Genomic DNA, 14,579 nt, shown 5'->3' with positions numbered 1-14,579 from the left:
TTCGTGCCCTGGTCCGGGAAGATCCCACATGCCGCGGAGCGGCTGGGCCCGTGAGCCATGGCCATTGGGCCTGCGCGTCCGGAGCCTGTGCTCCACAACGGGAGAGGCCACAACAGTGAGAGGCCCGCGTACCGCAAAAAAAAAAAAAAAAAAAAAAAAAAAAAAAAAGACCTAAAATATAAGAGTTCTTTATGTTTTCTGAATACACGTCTTTTATCAGATATATATGATTTGTAAGTATTTTCTCCCATTTGATGGGTTGTCTTTTCACTTTCTTGATGATCTTTTTTGAAGTACAATAGATTTTACTTTTTTTTGTTTTTTGGTGGTACGTGGGCCTCTCACTGTTGTGGCCTCTTCCATTGCGGGGCACAGGCTCAGGGGCCATGGCTCATGGGCCTAGCTGCTCCACAGCATGTGGGATCTTCCTGGACTGGGGCACGAACCCATGTCCCCTGCATCGGCAGGCAGACTCTCAACCACTGCGCCACCAGGGAAGCCCAAGGTTTTATTTTTGATGAAGTCTAATTCATCAGTATTTTTTCATTGCTAGTGCTTTTGGTTCCATATGTAAGAAACTATCACCTAAAGTCATGAAGACTGCCTCCTATGTTTTCTTCTAAAAGTTTTATATTTTCAGCTTTTAAGATTTAGGTCTATTATCCATTTTAAGTTAATTACTATATAGGGTGTGAGGTAGAGGTTCAGCTTTAGTCTTTGCATGAGGACATCCCAGTTATCCCAGCACCATTTGTTGAAAATCCCATCAGTTTATTTTTAAAATCAGAGTATCAGTAAGTTACTATTTTATAGATATCATATATAGCATATTTGAGTACATTTTTTATTCATTTTCTCACTTGCTTAAATTTCTCTTTTCTTCCCTCTATAAGAGCCAGGACTTATCAGTTTTGTTTACCACTGTATTCATAATGACAAGGATAGTGCCAGGCACATATTATGTACTCAAATATTTGTTTAGTAACTGAGTTTTTACATTGTAAGGCTGCTAATATATGAATTCAAATTTCAACCAAATTAGAGCATTCTGAAGTATTTCCCAGGTGCCAATTGCTTCTCCAGCACAGTGACTTCTCACCCCTTGCATCTCAGAATGCAGCTGAGTAGAAAGTGGAAGACTCTATCTTCAGGTACCAGATTTTCCTTATATAGGACCCCACAACCAATCTTCTGCTAGATATACCTATCTATCACATCTTAAAAACAGCAACTAAGATGTCTTCCACTGCTCTTAGGAAGAAACAAAAAAGTGAAGTAGGACTTCAAGAAGAAAAAAGGAATAGAAATATACATTAATAGACTTGCGTGATTTTGAGGTTCCCAACCAGGGCGGTATTTTTGTGGTTGCCTCAAGGATGTCTGTGAAATAACATCCTTGTTGAAAAACGTTAGTGCTGTTAAAAAGAGCACATGGACCAAATTCTAAGTTTTTGCTTTGCCTTTTACTATTATATAACCTTGGGCAATGGTACCTTTTTTTCCTCATCTGAAAAGAGGGACAAAAATGACCTCTGCACAGGATAATTGTAAGAATTAAAAGAGACTTTGCCTTAGTCTGTTCAGCTGGTATAATAAACTACTATAAACTGGATAGCTTGTAAACAACAGAAATTTATTTTTCGAAGTTCTGGAGGCTGGGAAGTCCAAGATCAAATCTGCTGGCAGATTTGGCGTCTGGTGAGGGCCTGCTTTCTTGTTCATAGATGGTGCCTTCTTGTTTGTGTACTTACATGGTGGAAGGGGCAAGGGAGCTCTCTGGGTCCTTTTTTGTAAGACCCTTATCCTATTTATCAGAGCAGAGCCAAAGGCCCCACCTCCTAATTCCATCACCTTGGGTATTAGATTTTCAACATACGAATTTTAGGGGACACAAACATTCAATCTATAGCAGATACCATATACTACCAAGTCCATTGTCAGTAAGGTATAGATATCTGCTTCCTTACCCAGTTACTCTCAAGACAGAGCAAGCAGTGAAAACTGTAAGAAGAAAGAATTATAAATGAGGAAGAAATGTCCTTTGAAAATGACCATGGTTTCATATGTTGATAATTTGTTTCTGTTCAGGAGGCCATACACTGTGCCAAATAGAATTCTATTGGCCATAGAAATTTTCTAAATTGCTCTTTATTTTGTTTTCTTCCCTACGCTTGGGCACTAGGCAGACATTTTCCATGAGTTTACTCAGCTTTTAATAGCAAGACTGAGTTTCTCAAGTCTGTTTGTATATATAGGTCATGAACTCGTAAATCCTGCCTTCCAGTAAGCAATATGGTATATTGGAAACAAACCTGAATTTGAATCCCATGTTTTCTACTTACTAGCTGTGTGACTTTGGACAAGATGCTACAATGCTCTGAGCTTCAATTTCTTTAGTTTTAGTTTCCTTTTCAGTTGAATGTGGGTGAATTATAAAATTTAAGGAAATACTGAAGGACCAGGACTTAAAAAAAGGAATAGAACCAGTGTAGCTCTTGGAATCTAAGGAGCCACTGGACTTTTTTTTGGGGGGGTGGTGGTTGGGAGAATGCTCCAACACAGGCATCAATCAGCTCCGACTCTCTCCATCTCTCTATCACCTGCCTTAAGATTTGAATTCCCAAGGGAAAAAATCTGATTGGCCTAGCTTAGATCATGTGCCTACTCCATGGCCCTCTGAGTAACAGTCTTACTAAGACTTCAACAGATGGTAGAGAAGATACACTGTGCTCTTTTCTTCTTTTCTTTTGCTCTATGAAGAGTACTGCTTGATAGGAGCTTGACTACCGGAAAAGGGACTCAACCAACCCATAGTGATCTAGCAAAAAGAGGGCTGCAGTCATACATAGCTTGACCTTACTTCTTTCTAGCCCTTCCTATCTCTTACTAGTGTCTCCAGCTGGCCAAAGCCAACTGGCAGCTTGATGGCAAGAGAGCCCATTGATACAGTTTATATGAAGTCAGCCTCCTAGGGAACACAGTAGAGTGGAAAGTGAATCTGCAGGGGCTAATGAAAAATATTTGTAGCTTGTGTATATAATGTCCCTAAAATATTCATGGTAGTGAATTCTTTCTTCCCTCTTATTTAGAAAAAGGTCTCATGATTTCTCTTATCCCAGAAAAAATAACTATGCATGCAATCCCTGGTTCAGGAAATTCCTAATAATTTGGAAGTGGCCAAAGGCAGGAGTCAGCAGGTCTCTCTCCACTTCTTCCCTGGTGCAGCCTGGTCTCAGCAAGGCCCAGCTCCAGCTGTGCTCCCTCCTTGAAGAGCCTCATGGAGGCTGTGGGTGGCAGTTCCTCCTACGCTGGTGGCTCTCTGAGCTGCTGCCAAGACTGGAGGAAGCCACTTCAAAAGACACCACCACACCACTGATAAATGGAATCAGAAGGGCCCTGCTTCAGCCCAGACTGTCTCTAAGCACTTTTCACCAGGCCCCATTCTTGAGGATGCATTCCTGTTCTAAGTGGATTTGGGTAATGATGGGGGGGCCTCTCTACCAGGCAGCCATTTGCCAAGTACAAACTCATCCCTCAGTGTTAGGAATATGGGGAGATGAGGGGTTCAGCTTAAAGAGAGGAAAATGGGGTTTCTGCCATGGCCTGTCTACAAGTTCTCTCTAGTTCCTATTTGCTAAATAAGGTTGGAATACTTTTCAGTTTACTATCAGAAAAAAGATCATTTGTAATCTCTGAATGCATTAAGAATAGACTGACTCAAGTTAAATTTACATTTTTCTGCCATAGTTTTCAAGTGAATTCAATCACTATGATTCCATGGTTTAGGAAAATAACAAAATTAGATACTTGTAGTAAATGAGCATTTGTTTTTTTTTTTAAAGGACAGCATGACGTGGTGAGGGGAACACAGAAGTGAGGCTCCCAAACCTGGGTATTCGTATCTGTTGAACTTGGGAAAGTAATTTCTTCTCTTTGGGCCTCAGCTTCAACATTTACAGTGACAGTTGGATAGGAGATAAAGTGATGATTCAAATACACACTGTGGCCAAATATACCCAAGAGGAATGTTCTACAGCAGATGTGATGAGAAGGAATTAGAGGTCTAGAAGGGAGGAAGTATGCTGTGATCAGGGACGGCTGCAATCATTTCTGATTTGCCTTTTAAACTTCCTGAGTTGTGGATTCCAAGTTTTACACTCCATTTTTCTTTATGCCTTTTTCTGTTCTAGTATTTTCATAGTAGGGAAACAAGGATAGGATTGTTTGTGTGACATGATTTTGCATTTGTTTTTTTTTGTTTTTTTTTTGCGGTACGCGGGCCTCTCACTGTTGCGGCCTCTCCCGTTGTGGGGCACAGGCTCCAGATGCGCAGCCTCAGCAGCTATGGCTCACGGGCCCAGCCGCTCCGCGGCATGTGGGACCTTCCCGGACCAGGGCACGAACCCATGTCCCCTGCATCGGCAGGTGGACTCTCAACCACTGCGCCACCAGGGAAGCCCATGATTTTGCTTTTGATCTCAAGGTGATAAAGAAGTAGTATGTAGTGATGCAAGGAAACGCTGGGATTTTGCACTTAGGTTCAAGTCCCAAAACTGCTACACCCTGGCACCGATCCTCTCAACTATGAAAATTAAACAGTAATATTTACTTCATAAGATTTCTCTGAAGAGTAAAGATGTGGGAGTACCTTTTATGTAGAAGGACTTTGCACATAATAGGCATTTATTAATAACAGGCTCTTACTTTATGCTCATGTTTGTTCACATTTGTCCATTGACACTCCAAGCTCTTGGGGAGAAATCCAGGCCACAATTTGCTGATCTTGGTTGGCTGGTGAGCCTGTTCTTACTCTTTCTCCTCTGAGGCAGTTAATACTGAATGTGCATTCTGAATGAATGATGGGCATTATGCAAACTGGTTAGTTTCCTCCAGGTTGTCTGAGAAATGGTGGGAGCCATATTGGGATCTTTCAAAAACCCCAGTTAAAAGAAATGGAAACAAATTTCCATAGAAAGGTAGGAGAGGAAGCAATCGAGAGGTGGAACTAAATCAGCAAGGGGCTTTTAAGCCAATTTTGTGACAAGATTCCCTACTCTTCATTGAAAACAAAGAGGCAGCAAAGCCAGATTGTCCAGGTTTGAACTTTGACTTTTTATTTACTGACCGTGACTTTGGACAAGTTATATAACTCATCTCTGCCTCAGTGTCTTCATTTGAAAATTGGTATCAATAATTATACCAAACTTAAAGGGTTGTTATGACAATTCTGTGCATCAATTTTCTTTTTAAATTGTAGTAGAGTTGATTTGCAATATTGCATTGGTTTCAGGTGAACAACATAGTGATTCAATATTTTTATAGATTATACTCAATTTAAAGTTGTTATAATGTCTGTATTTCCCTGTGATATACAATATACCTTGTAGCTTATTTATTTTATTCATAGTTGTTTGTTTACCTTAATTCCATACCCTTATTTTGCCCCTCTCCCCACTGGCAATCATTAGTTTGTTCTCTATATCTGTGAGACTGTTTCTGTTTTGTATATATTCAATGGTTTATTTTTAGATTCCACAAATCAGTGATAACACACAGTATTTGTCTTTCTCTGACTTATTTCACTAAGCATGATACCCTCTAGGTCAGTCCATGTTCTTGTAAATGGCAGAATTTTATTTTTTATGACTGAGAAATATGTCATTGTATATGTGTGTGTGTGCACATGTGTGTATGTATGTATGTGTCTATATGTATGTATGTGTCTATATGTATGTAGGTATATATGTGTATGTAGGTGTGTATATATCACATCTTTTTTATCCATTCATCTGTTAATGGACACTTAAGTTCCTTCCATATCTTGGCTATTGTAAGTAATGCTGCTATGAACATTGGGTTGCATGTATCTTTTTGAGTTAGTGTTTTCATTTTCTTCAGGTGGAATTGCTGGATCATATGGTAGTCCTATTTTTAGTCTTTTGAGGAACCTCCATACTGTTTTCCATGTGGCTGCACCAACTTATGTTCTCACCAACAGTGAACTAGGGTTCCCTTTTCTCCATATTCTCACCAACATTTGTTATTGGTACACTTTTTGATGATAACTATTCTGACAGGTGTGAGGTTTTATCTCATTATGGTTTTGATTTAAATTTATCTGATGATTAGTGATGTTGAGCATCATTTCATGTACCTGTTGGCCATCTGTATATTATCTTTGGAAAAATGTCTTTCTATTTTATAATCAGGTTTTTGATACTGAGTTTTACGAGCTGTTTATATATTTTGGATATTAACTCCTTATCAGTCATATAATTTGCATATATTTTCTTCCATTCAGCAGGTTATCTTTTCATTTTGTTGGTTTCCTTTGCTGTGTAAAGTCTTTTAAGTTTATATAGGTTCCATTTTTTACTTTTGCTTTTGTTTCTCTTGAGAAGATAGATAGGTCCAAAAAATATTGCTAAAATTTATGTCAAAGAGTATTCTGCCTATGTTTTCTCCTAGGAGTTTTATGGATTCAGGTCTTACATTTAGGTCTTTAACCCATTTTGAGTTTATTTTTGTTTTAGTATGGGAAAGTGTTCTAATTTCATTCTTTTAAGTGTAGCTGTCCAGTTTTCCCAGCACCACTTATTGAAGAGGCTGTCTTTTTTCAATTGTATCCTTGCCTCCTTTTTCATAGATTAACTGACCATAAGTGTGTGGGTTTATGACTTGATTTTCTATTCTGTTCCATTGATCTATGTGTCTGTTTCTGTGCCACTACTATGCTGTTTTGATACTGTACCTATATAGTATACTCTGAAGTCCGTAAGCATGATACTCCAGCTTTGTTCTTTTTTTCTCAAGATTCTTTTGACAATTTGGGGGTCTTCTGTGGTTCCACATACATTTTAGGACTATTTGTTCTAGTTCTATAAAAAATGTGATAGCTATTTTGATAGGGATTGCATTGAATCTGTAGATTGCTTTGGGTAGTATGGACATTTTAATAATATTAACTCTTGCAATCCATGAACATAGGATATCTTTCCTTTTTTTTTTGTATCATCTTCAATGTCATATAGTTTTCTGAGTATAGGTCTTTTCACCTCCCTGGTTAAATTTATTCCTAAATAGTTTATTTTTTTGATGTGATTTTAAATGTTTACTTGCTTTCTCTGAGAGTTCACTATTAGTGTATATAGAAAAGCTACAGATTTCTGCATATTAATCTTGTATATTGCAACTTTACTGAATTCATTTACAAGTTCTAGTAGTTTTTTGTGGATACGTTAGGGTTTTCTATATATAGTATCATGCCAACTGCAAATGGTGACAGTATTGCTTCTTCCTTTCCAATTTGGATTCCTTTTGTTTCTTTATCTTGTTGATTGCTGTGGCTAGGACTTCCAATACTATGTTAAATGGAGGTGTCAAGAGTGGGTATCCTTGTCTTATTTCTGATTTTAGAGGAAAAGTTTTCAGCCTTTCACTGTTGAGCATGATGTTAGCTATGGGTTTGTAATAGATGGCCTTAATTATATTGAGATATGTTCCCTCCTCACCAATGCTAATGAGAACTTTTATCATGAATGGATGTTGAATTTTGCCAAATGCTTTTTCTTCATCTGTTGAGATGATCATCCTTCCTTTTGTTAATGTAGTGTATCACATTGATTGACTTGCAGATACTGAACCATCCTTGCATCTCTGGCATAAATCCCACTTAATCATGGTGTATGATCCTTTTTATATACTGTTGAATTTAATTTGCTAATACATTTTGAGGATTTTTACATCCATATTCATTAGAGATACTGGCCTATAATTTTCTTTTTTTGTAGTGTCTTTTGTCTGGTTTACGTATCAGGGTGATGTTTACTTCATGGAATGGGTTTTGGAGTGTTTCCTCCTCTTCAAATTTTGGGAATAGTTTAGTTTGAGAAGGATAGGTGTTAGCTCTTGTTTATTTGTTTGGTGGAATTCCCTTGTGAAACTGTCTGGACCTGGACTTTTGTTTTCTAGGAGTTTTAAAATTATAAATTCAATTTTACCTCTAGTGATCAGTCCATTTAGATTGTCTATTTCTTCCTAATTCAGTCTTGTAAGGTTGTATATTTCTAGAAATTTGTCCATTTCTTCTAGGTTATCCAATTTGTTAGCATATTACTGTAGCAATTTGTTAGGATTTTTTGTATCTCTATAATGTTGGTTGTGTCTCTGATTTAATATCTTATTTTGTTCATTTGGGTCCTCTCTCTTTTTTTGCTTAATGAACCTGGCTTAAGACATCAATTTTGTTTAAATTTTCAAAAGACCAGCCCTTGGTTTCATTGAGTTTTTTCTATTGTTTTTGGTCTATTTTATTTATTTCCTCACTTCTTCTGACTTTGGGGTTTGTTTGATTTTTTCTAATTACTTTAGAAGGTAGGTTAGGTTGTTTGAGATTTTTCTTGTTTCTTAAGATAGACCTATATTGCTATAAATTTCCCTCTTAAAACCACTTTTGTTGAATCCCTTAGATTCTGGAAAGTTGTGTTTTTATTTTCATTTGTCTCCAGGTATTTTTTGATTTCCTCTTTGATTCATTAACCCATTGGTTTTTTAGTAGCATGTTTAGTCTCCACGTGTTTGTGTTTTTCCCCTTTTTCTTCCTATAATTAATTTCTAGTTTCGTATCATGGTCCAAAAAAAATGCTTGATATTATTTCTACCCTCTTAAATTTGTTGAGATTTGTTTTGTGTATCATCTATTATAGCTTTTTGATTTATGGTTACCATGGGGTTATTTGTTGACCTATATCTATTGTTTTAAACTGGTGGCCATTTAAGCTCAAACACATTCTAAAAGATCTACATTTTTTTACTACCCTCTCCCACATTTTGTGTTTTTGATGTCATATTTTACATTTTCATGTTTATCTCCCTCAATTCTAAATGATAATCATCTTGCTGGGTACGTATCCTAAGTTGCAGGCTTTTTCCTTACAGCACTTGGAATATATCATATCACTCTTCTGGCCTGCAAAGTTTCTGCAGAAAAATCAGTTGATAGCCTCATGGGGGTTCCATTTATACAAGTTTTTCTGTTTCTGCCTTTAGAATTCTCTAACTTTTGCCATTTTAATTATAATATGTCTTGGTGTGGTTCTGTTTGGGTTCATCTTGTTTGGGACCCTCTGTACCTCCTAAACCTAGATATCTGTTTCCTTCTTCAGGTTTGGGAATTTTTCAGCCATGATTTCATCAAATATATTTTTGACCCCCTTTTTTCTCTTCTTCTTCTGGGACCCCCTTTAATATGAATGTTGATATGCTTTTTGTTGTAGTAGAGGTCCCATAAACTGTTCTCATTTAAAATTTTTTTCTGTTTCTTGTGATTGATGTCCATTATTGTATCTTCCAGATCAGGTATGTATTCTTCTCTCTTACCTAGTCTGCTTCTATTACCCTAGTCCTTCTATTGTGTTTTTCATTTCAGGTATTGTATTTTTCAGTTCTGACTGGGTTTTTTTTTGGTATTTCAGGTATTGTACTTCCTTGTTGAAATTTTTGCTGTGTTCATCATCTTTTCTTTTCCCTAATTCTGTTAGCATTCTTAATACAAAAGCTTTGAGCTCTTTATCTGGTAAATTATTTATGGTTTCATTAGTTGTTTTTTTCAGGGGTTTTCTCTTGTTCTTTCAATTGAAACAAATTCCTGTCTTCTCATTTTGCTCGTTTCTCTCACTAAGAAATTAGGTGAAACACTTACCTGTTGCAGTCCTAAAGGGTTGTCCTTGTGTGGGAGCTTCCCTATACAGTCTGGGTGCCCAGTGGCTTTGGTAGGAGAACTGGATCAGATGTGAACATGAGTCATGTCTTCCCCCAGGGTGTGTTAGCAGCTATCACCATGGTAGAAGGTGGACCTGGAGATGGACAGCCTAGAGTCAGTGCCAGGTGTTAGCTGGGGCTTCTCCTCTATTCAGTGGCCAGCACTACCCAATTGGGGGTGGGGCAGGTCCCAAGTTGCTGGAGTAGAAGTCTCAGGGTTGAGTCTCAGCTGGCTCCATTTCCTCCAGGTGTGGGCTATCCCACCACACAGCACTGCACCCTTGCCCCAGAGGGGTGCAGTCCTGGATCAAGAACAGCTGGAGCAGCCACAGGCTGTGGCAGTCCTGGACCCAGTGAGAGTTCTGGGCTGCTGTCGATGCACTGCCTCAGTAAGGACCAGTAATTTCTTTCCCTGATCCTGTTCAGATGCTGTTCTGGGTCTAGGCTGTCTTTGTCCCTCACAACTGCCCACTTCCCTTGGCTGCTACAGCCCTTAGCCCTAGGGTGGAGTTGACCATAGAGCAAGAGGTGCTGATGCAGGCTCTTGACGTGGGCCATGGTGTGGACTGGGATGGTCATGGGAAACTGGCCAGAGCCCCATGCAGTTTCGATCTGCTTCCAATGCCTTGTTTTGGGAGTGTGTGTACACTCTTCAAGAGTGGAGTCTAGGTTTCTTACAGTTTTCCTGTTACTTCCACTTGTTTTCAAACCACCTAAGGGAACCTGACTTTCCAGCACTGGTCCCCAGGGTTGGGGTACTCAATACGTGGTTTGAACCCTCATGCCCCAGGGAGGATCTTGGCCTGTGTAATCCCCCTCCCTCCTCTTCTGTGTTCCCTTCCAGGGGCACAGGTTCTAACATGATTGCTTCTCTTCCCTTCCTACCCAATTTCGTGTGGATCTTTTTTACAGCCTTGGTTGTACAAGAGTCTTTCTGCCAGTCTCCAGTTAGTTTTCAGTGAGAATTGTTCCACATGTAGATGTATTTTTGATGTGTTCATGGGAGGAGGTGAGCTCCACATCCTCCTACTCTGCCATCGTGATCTCCCCTCTTCTATGCATCAATATTGTTAGAGTGCTTAGAATGGTACCTGGTGCATAATAAATAGTACATAAATGTTCGTTTGTTTATAAAAGAATCGGCCATATGATAAAATCTCTGGTTTGGGAAATTCCTAATAATTTGATATGGCCAAAGGCATGAGTCAGCGGGTTTCCCTCCTCTATATTTTTAATATAGACACTTAAGAAACTTGATTAGCATTCATGGGCTTAGGAGTCAAATTCCCCACTGTTAATTATTAATGAACTCAGGTATCACTTGGGGCCTCTCTGCCCATTAGAGATTTTGGTAACTTTGTCTTAATGCTCTAGGACTCAACCATTAGGAAAAGTGTTGGGTCCTCTCCCTAACTTTTGAACATGTCTGATATTGTAATAGGGATTGGAAACTGGGCAAAGTACCTTTCTCTGTCATGTAAAAGAGGGTCCTACATTTCAGTGTAGGATGGCGACTGTCTGGTAAGCAGCAACTCCTTCCATTCCTAGTGTCACTTCCTATTCCCAGAATGCTGCTGCTGGAACTCCAGGCATCAAATCATAGTTGTAGACCAGAAGAAAGATTTCCTAAAAAGTGAAAAAAAAAAAAACCCTAAAAACCTTATTGATTCTTTTTAAAGGAGTCTTAGAAGAAATTCTAGAAAATAATTCTGCCTTTATCTCTTTAGCCAGATACTAGAGAGGATCAAAAATAATCTTTTAGATGAACACACATTGTCAAGGGATAGATATTAGGAGGCAACTTTTCAGTTTTTACATGCAATTCCCTTGTCACTATTCCCAAATATCTCAGACCCATGTATGGACATGGGTGTATACTCTGTCTCTCACCAGCCTTCAGAAGAAATCTATCTCATAATATTATATTTTGAGACTTACTGAAGTTCGTTATAGGTTTAGAGATGTAGGAATCACAGGTAAGCCATTTGGCCACTTAAGCCTATGTCATTTAACCCAACAACACTTTTCTGTGAACCTCCCCTATTCCTTCCAAAAACTTTTTATAAAGTCAGAGCTTCCAATATGTGACTTTTCTGCTGCCCACAGACCCCTGGAATATACTGCCTAGCTCTCTCCCTGTTTCCCCTCAGTTCTTTGAGGGAAGTGATGATCAGCTAGTTAGAAAGCTGAAGAACAAGAATAAGGATAGCAACCAACCATTTATCAAGTGTCTGGCATGTGGCAAATGCTCTGTTATAAAACTAATTTTTATAACAACCTATCGAAGAGGCTGCTGTCATCCTGTTATCACCAATGAGGAAATTCAGGCTCAAGAGACTATAGTAAATGGCCCAATATCAATTAAGCAGTGCTTACATTATTTGTGGCTCATATATTTATTCACTTGTGCGTTCTTTCATTCAATATTTCATTTTCACAAAACTCAATGAGGACATACATGACAAATTGGGATTACAATCAGGGGCAAACAGTCAAATAAGCTCTCTTTTTTTATGTGATTTTCCATCTAATTCTTTTCAAATCTTCTCTCCTCCAGGACAAACAGGCCCACTTCCTTCAACTCTCTCTGAAATTACAAGGGTTTCTAGATCCCTTATCATAAAAGCCTCCTCTTGACACGTTCTGGTTTGTCAATGCCATTCTTGAAATGCTGCTCAGACTTGAAACTAATTCTAGATGTGGACAAAAAGCAAAACCAAACAAACTTTAATTCAAGACACTTCTTTTAATTGTAGACGGTCAGATCAAAGAGGACAACTACTCTAATTAGAAGCTGTATTACTAGCACCAAGCGCTAAGCCTAGCACAAGTTGAATAATGAGATTTTGAAAGGACTTGGGTTGTACAGTTTAGTGATGATTTTATTTAGTGGAATGTGAGAACTGTCTACAGATATTTGAAGGGTTGTCATGTGGAATTGGGATTCGAGTTGCCTTTGTTGCTCGTAATAACCTTCTATTAATAATAATAACCATTATTTATGGAGCACTTTCTAAATATCAGCTAAGTGTATGACTTGGAATATACTTTATTCCCTAAAACAGCTTTATTATTTGGGAATTACTATCATTTTGGAAATACTATTTCTATAAAATACAGAAAGCAGCTGAGGTTTGGAGAGTCAAACTATTAATAGTTAGGAACACTCAGAATAAGTAGTAATGAGAATCAAATCCATAGCTCTGCTGACTTAACCCAAAGCAGTGAAATTACTGAATTTTGGACCATTCTCATTTATGCCCAAGGCCTCAATTTCTCATCTGTAAAACAAGCAGTTTGAGTCCTAGGCGTTATAGAAGCAGTAGTGTGCTGGAGCCCACGTGGGATCTGAAAGTGGATGGGTTTATTTTTAGAAATGCTGTGAGCTGGTTTTAAACACAGCATCACTGGCAGTTAAACTATGTAGACTGCACATTTAACATATTAAAATATAAAATGCTCAAATGTATCATTTTCTAATATTTGACTTCATCTATTTAACCTCTTTAGGATATGAATAGCTATTGCATCTCTATGGTGGAAATAAATATTATAAAATAGCTGTGCTACTGCCATCTTTTTCCAGCTTCCCATTCAGTGGGGTCATTTTATAGCTTGCTGTCTGCCAGATGGGAGTATTTACACCATGAAAATCGTCAAATACTACAAATCAATGTTTGGTTTATTGTTTTGTTGATTGTATTGACTTATGAAAGTGATGGAAAATATAATACAGATTAAAGTTAAAATGTCATATCTATAGGCATTACAGCTGAGTTGCACAAAAAATAAGGAAATATTAATACTTACCTGGCAGGGGAGATACCATGATCACGAAGGTGGTTTTCCCAGGGCGAGGCTTATCCATTGCACTCCGGATGTGCTGACCCCTGCGATTTCCCCAAATGTGGGAAACTCGACTGCATAATTTGTGGTAGTGGGGGACTGCGTTCGCACTTTCCCCTGAAAACAATAAAAAAAATAAGGAAATATTCTCCCAGTATTATCCAATTCCTAAAAGAAAGCACTCAATGTCTTTGATGAATGAAAGAAGTTCCAACCAAGTTTGTTGTTTCACTTTGTCTTACTCATTAACATAAATGGATGTTGGTTGATATTTTTAATTTGTCAGTTGGAAAACAGGTTAGCTATAATGAAGCATTCAGTACAGTCATTGAAAATATTCAGCGAGAATCATTTGGCTATAGGGAATTTATAATAATGTTATTTCTGTTTATTAACTTGAGCTACATATCCTTTATAGACATAAAATATATATGTTTATATATAAATGTAAATATACACACACACATAAAACACTGTGGAGCTGGTTGTTAAATGCTCACTAGCATATACTTAAACTGCATATAAGGCCTTTCTTATCTTTGATATTTTAGGAGTCTAACCAGGACCAGAAAGTAGACACCACAAAAAACCAAGCACTATGAAGAATTAGAGAGGTAGTGAGGTCCCCATCACTATGCTGATGACAAAGCCACTTCACAGGGGATAGGAGGATGCAGATGATGTTGGACCTTCCTCCTCTCCAATCAGAAAGTTTCATAGCAGCTAAGGAAAAGGACGCCAGTGTGAAAGGTGGGTACACTGTATTCACAAGGCAGTAACCAATGGCTTGTGAGACTTTCCAGAGTCTTATCTATTTGTTGATATCCCTTCATAAGCTGAAACTTTCTGGAGGGTCAGAATACATGACTCCTTGAGCCTATTTCCTCCACTTCTGTGTAAGCTTCCTCAATGGCTGTGTATCTTAGGTGTTTATGTATTAGCCTCTCATGTGAGAGTTTGTTTCTTGGGTCTGA

The 14,579-nt window shown here is 38.2% G+C and overlaps 1 long non-coding RNA gene across 1 annotated transcript in view; it reads left to right on the top strand.

Moving 5' to 3' along the window:
* LOC308629801 overlaps nt 1-14,349 on the top strand; it is a 167,773-nt gene extending 153,424 nt beyond the window's left edge. The window contains exon 4 of the long non-coding RNA XR_014017714.1: nt 14,157-14,349. This is a non-coding gene — a long non-coding RNA (uncharacterized lncRNA). The remainder of the gene's footprint in view (nt 1-14,156) is intronic.
* Nucleotides 14,350-14,579: the final 230 nt, after the last annotated feature.

The sequence above is a fragment of the Mesoplodon bidens genome, assembly GCF_964165515.1.
Source record: "Mesoplodon bidens genome assembly, chromosome: 16".
Lineage (NCBI taxonomy): Eukaryota > Metazoa > Chordata > Mammalia > Artiodactyla > Ziphiidae > Mesoplodon > Mesoplodon bidens.
The sequence above is the reverse complement of the archived record's forward strand: the minus strand, read 5'-3'. Positions and strand labels throughout refer to the sequence as shown.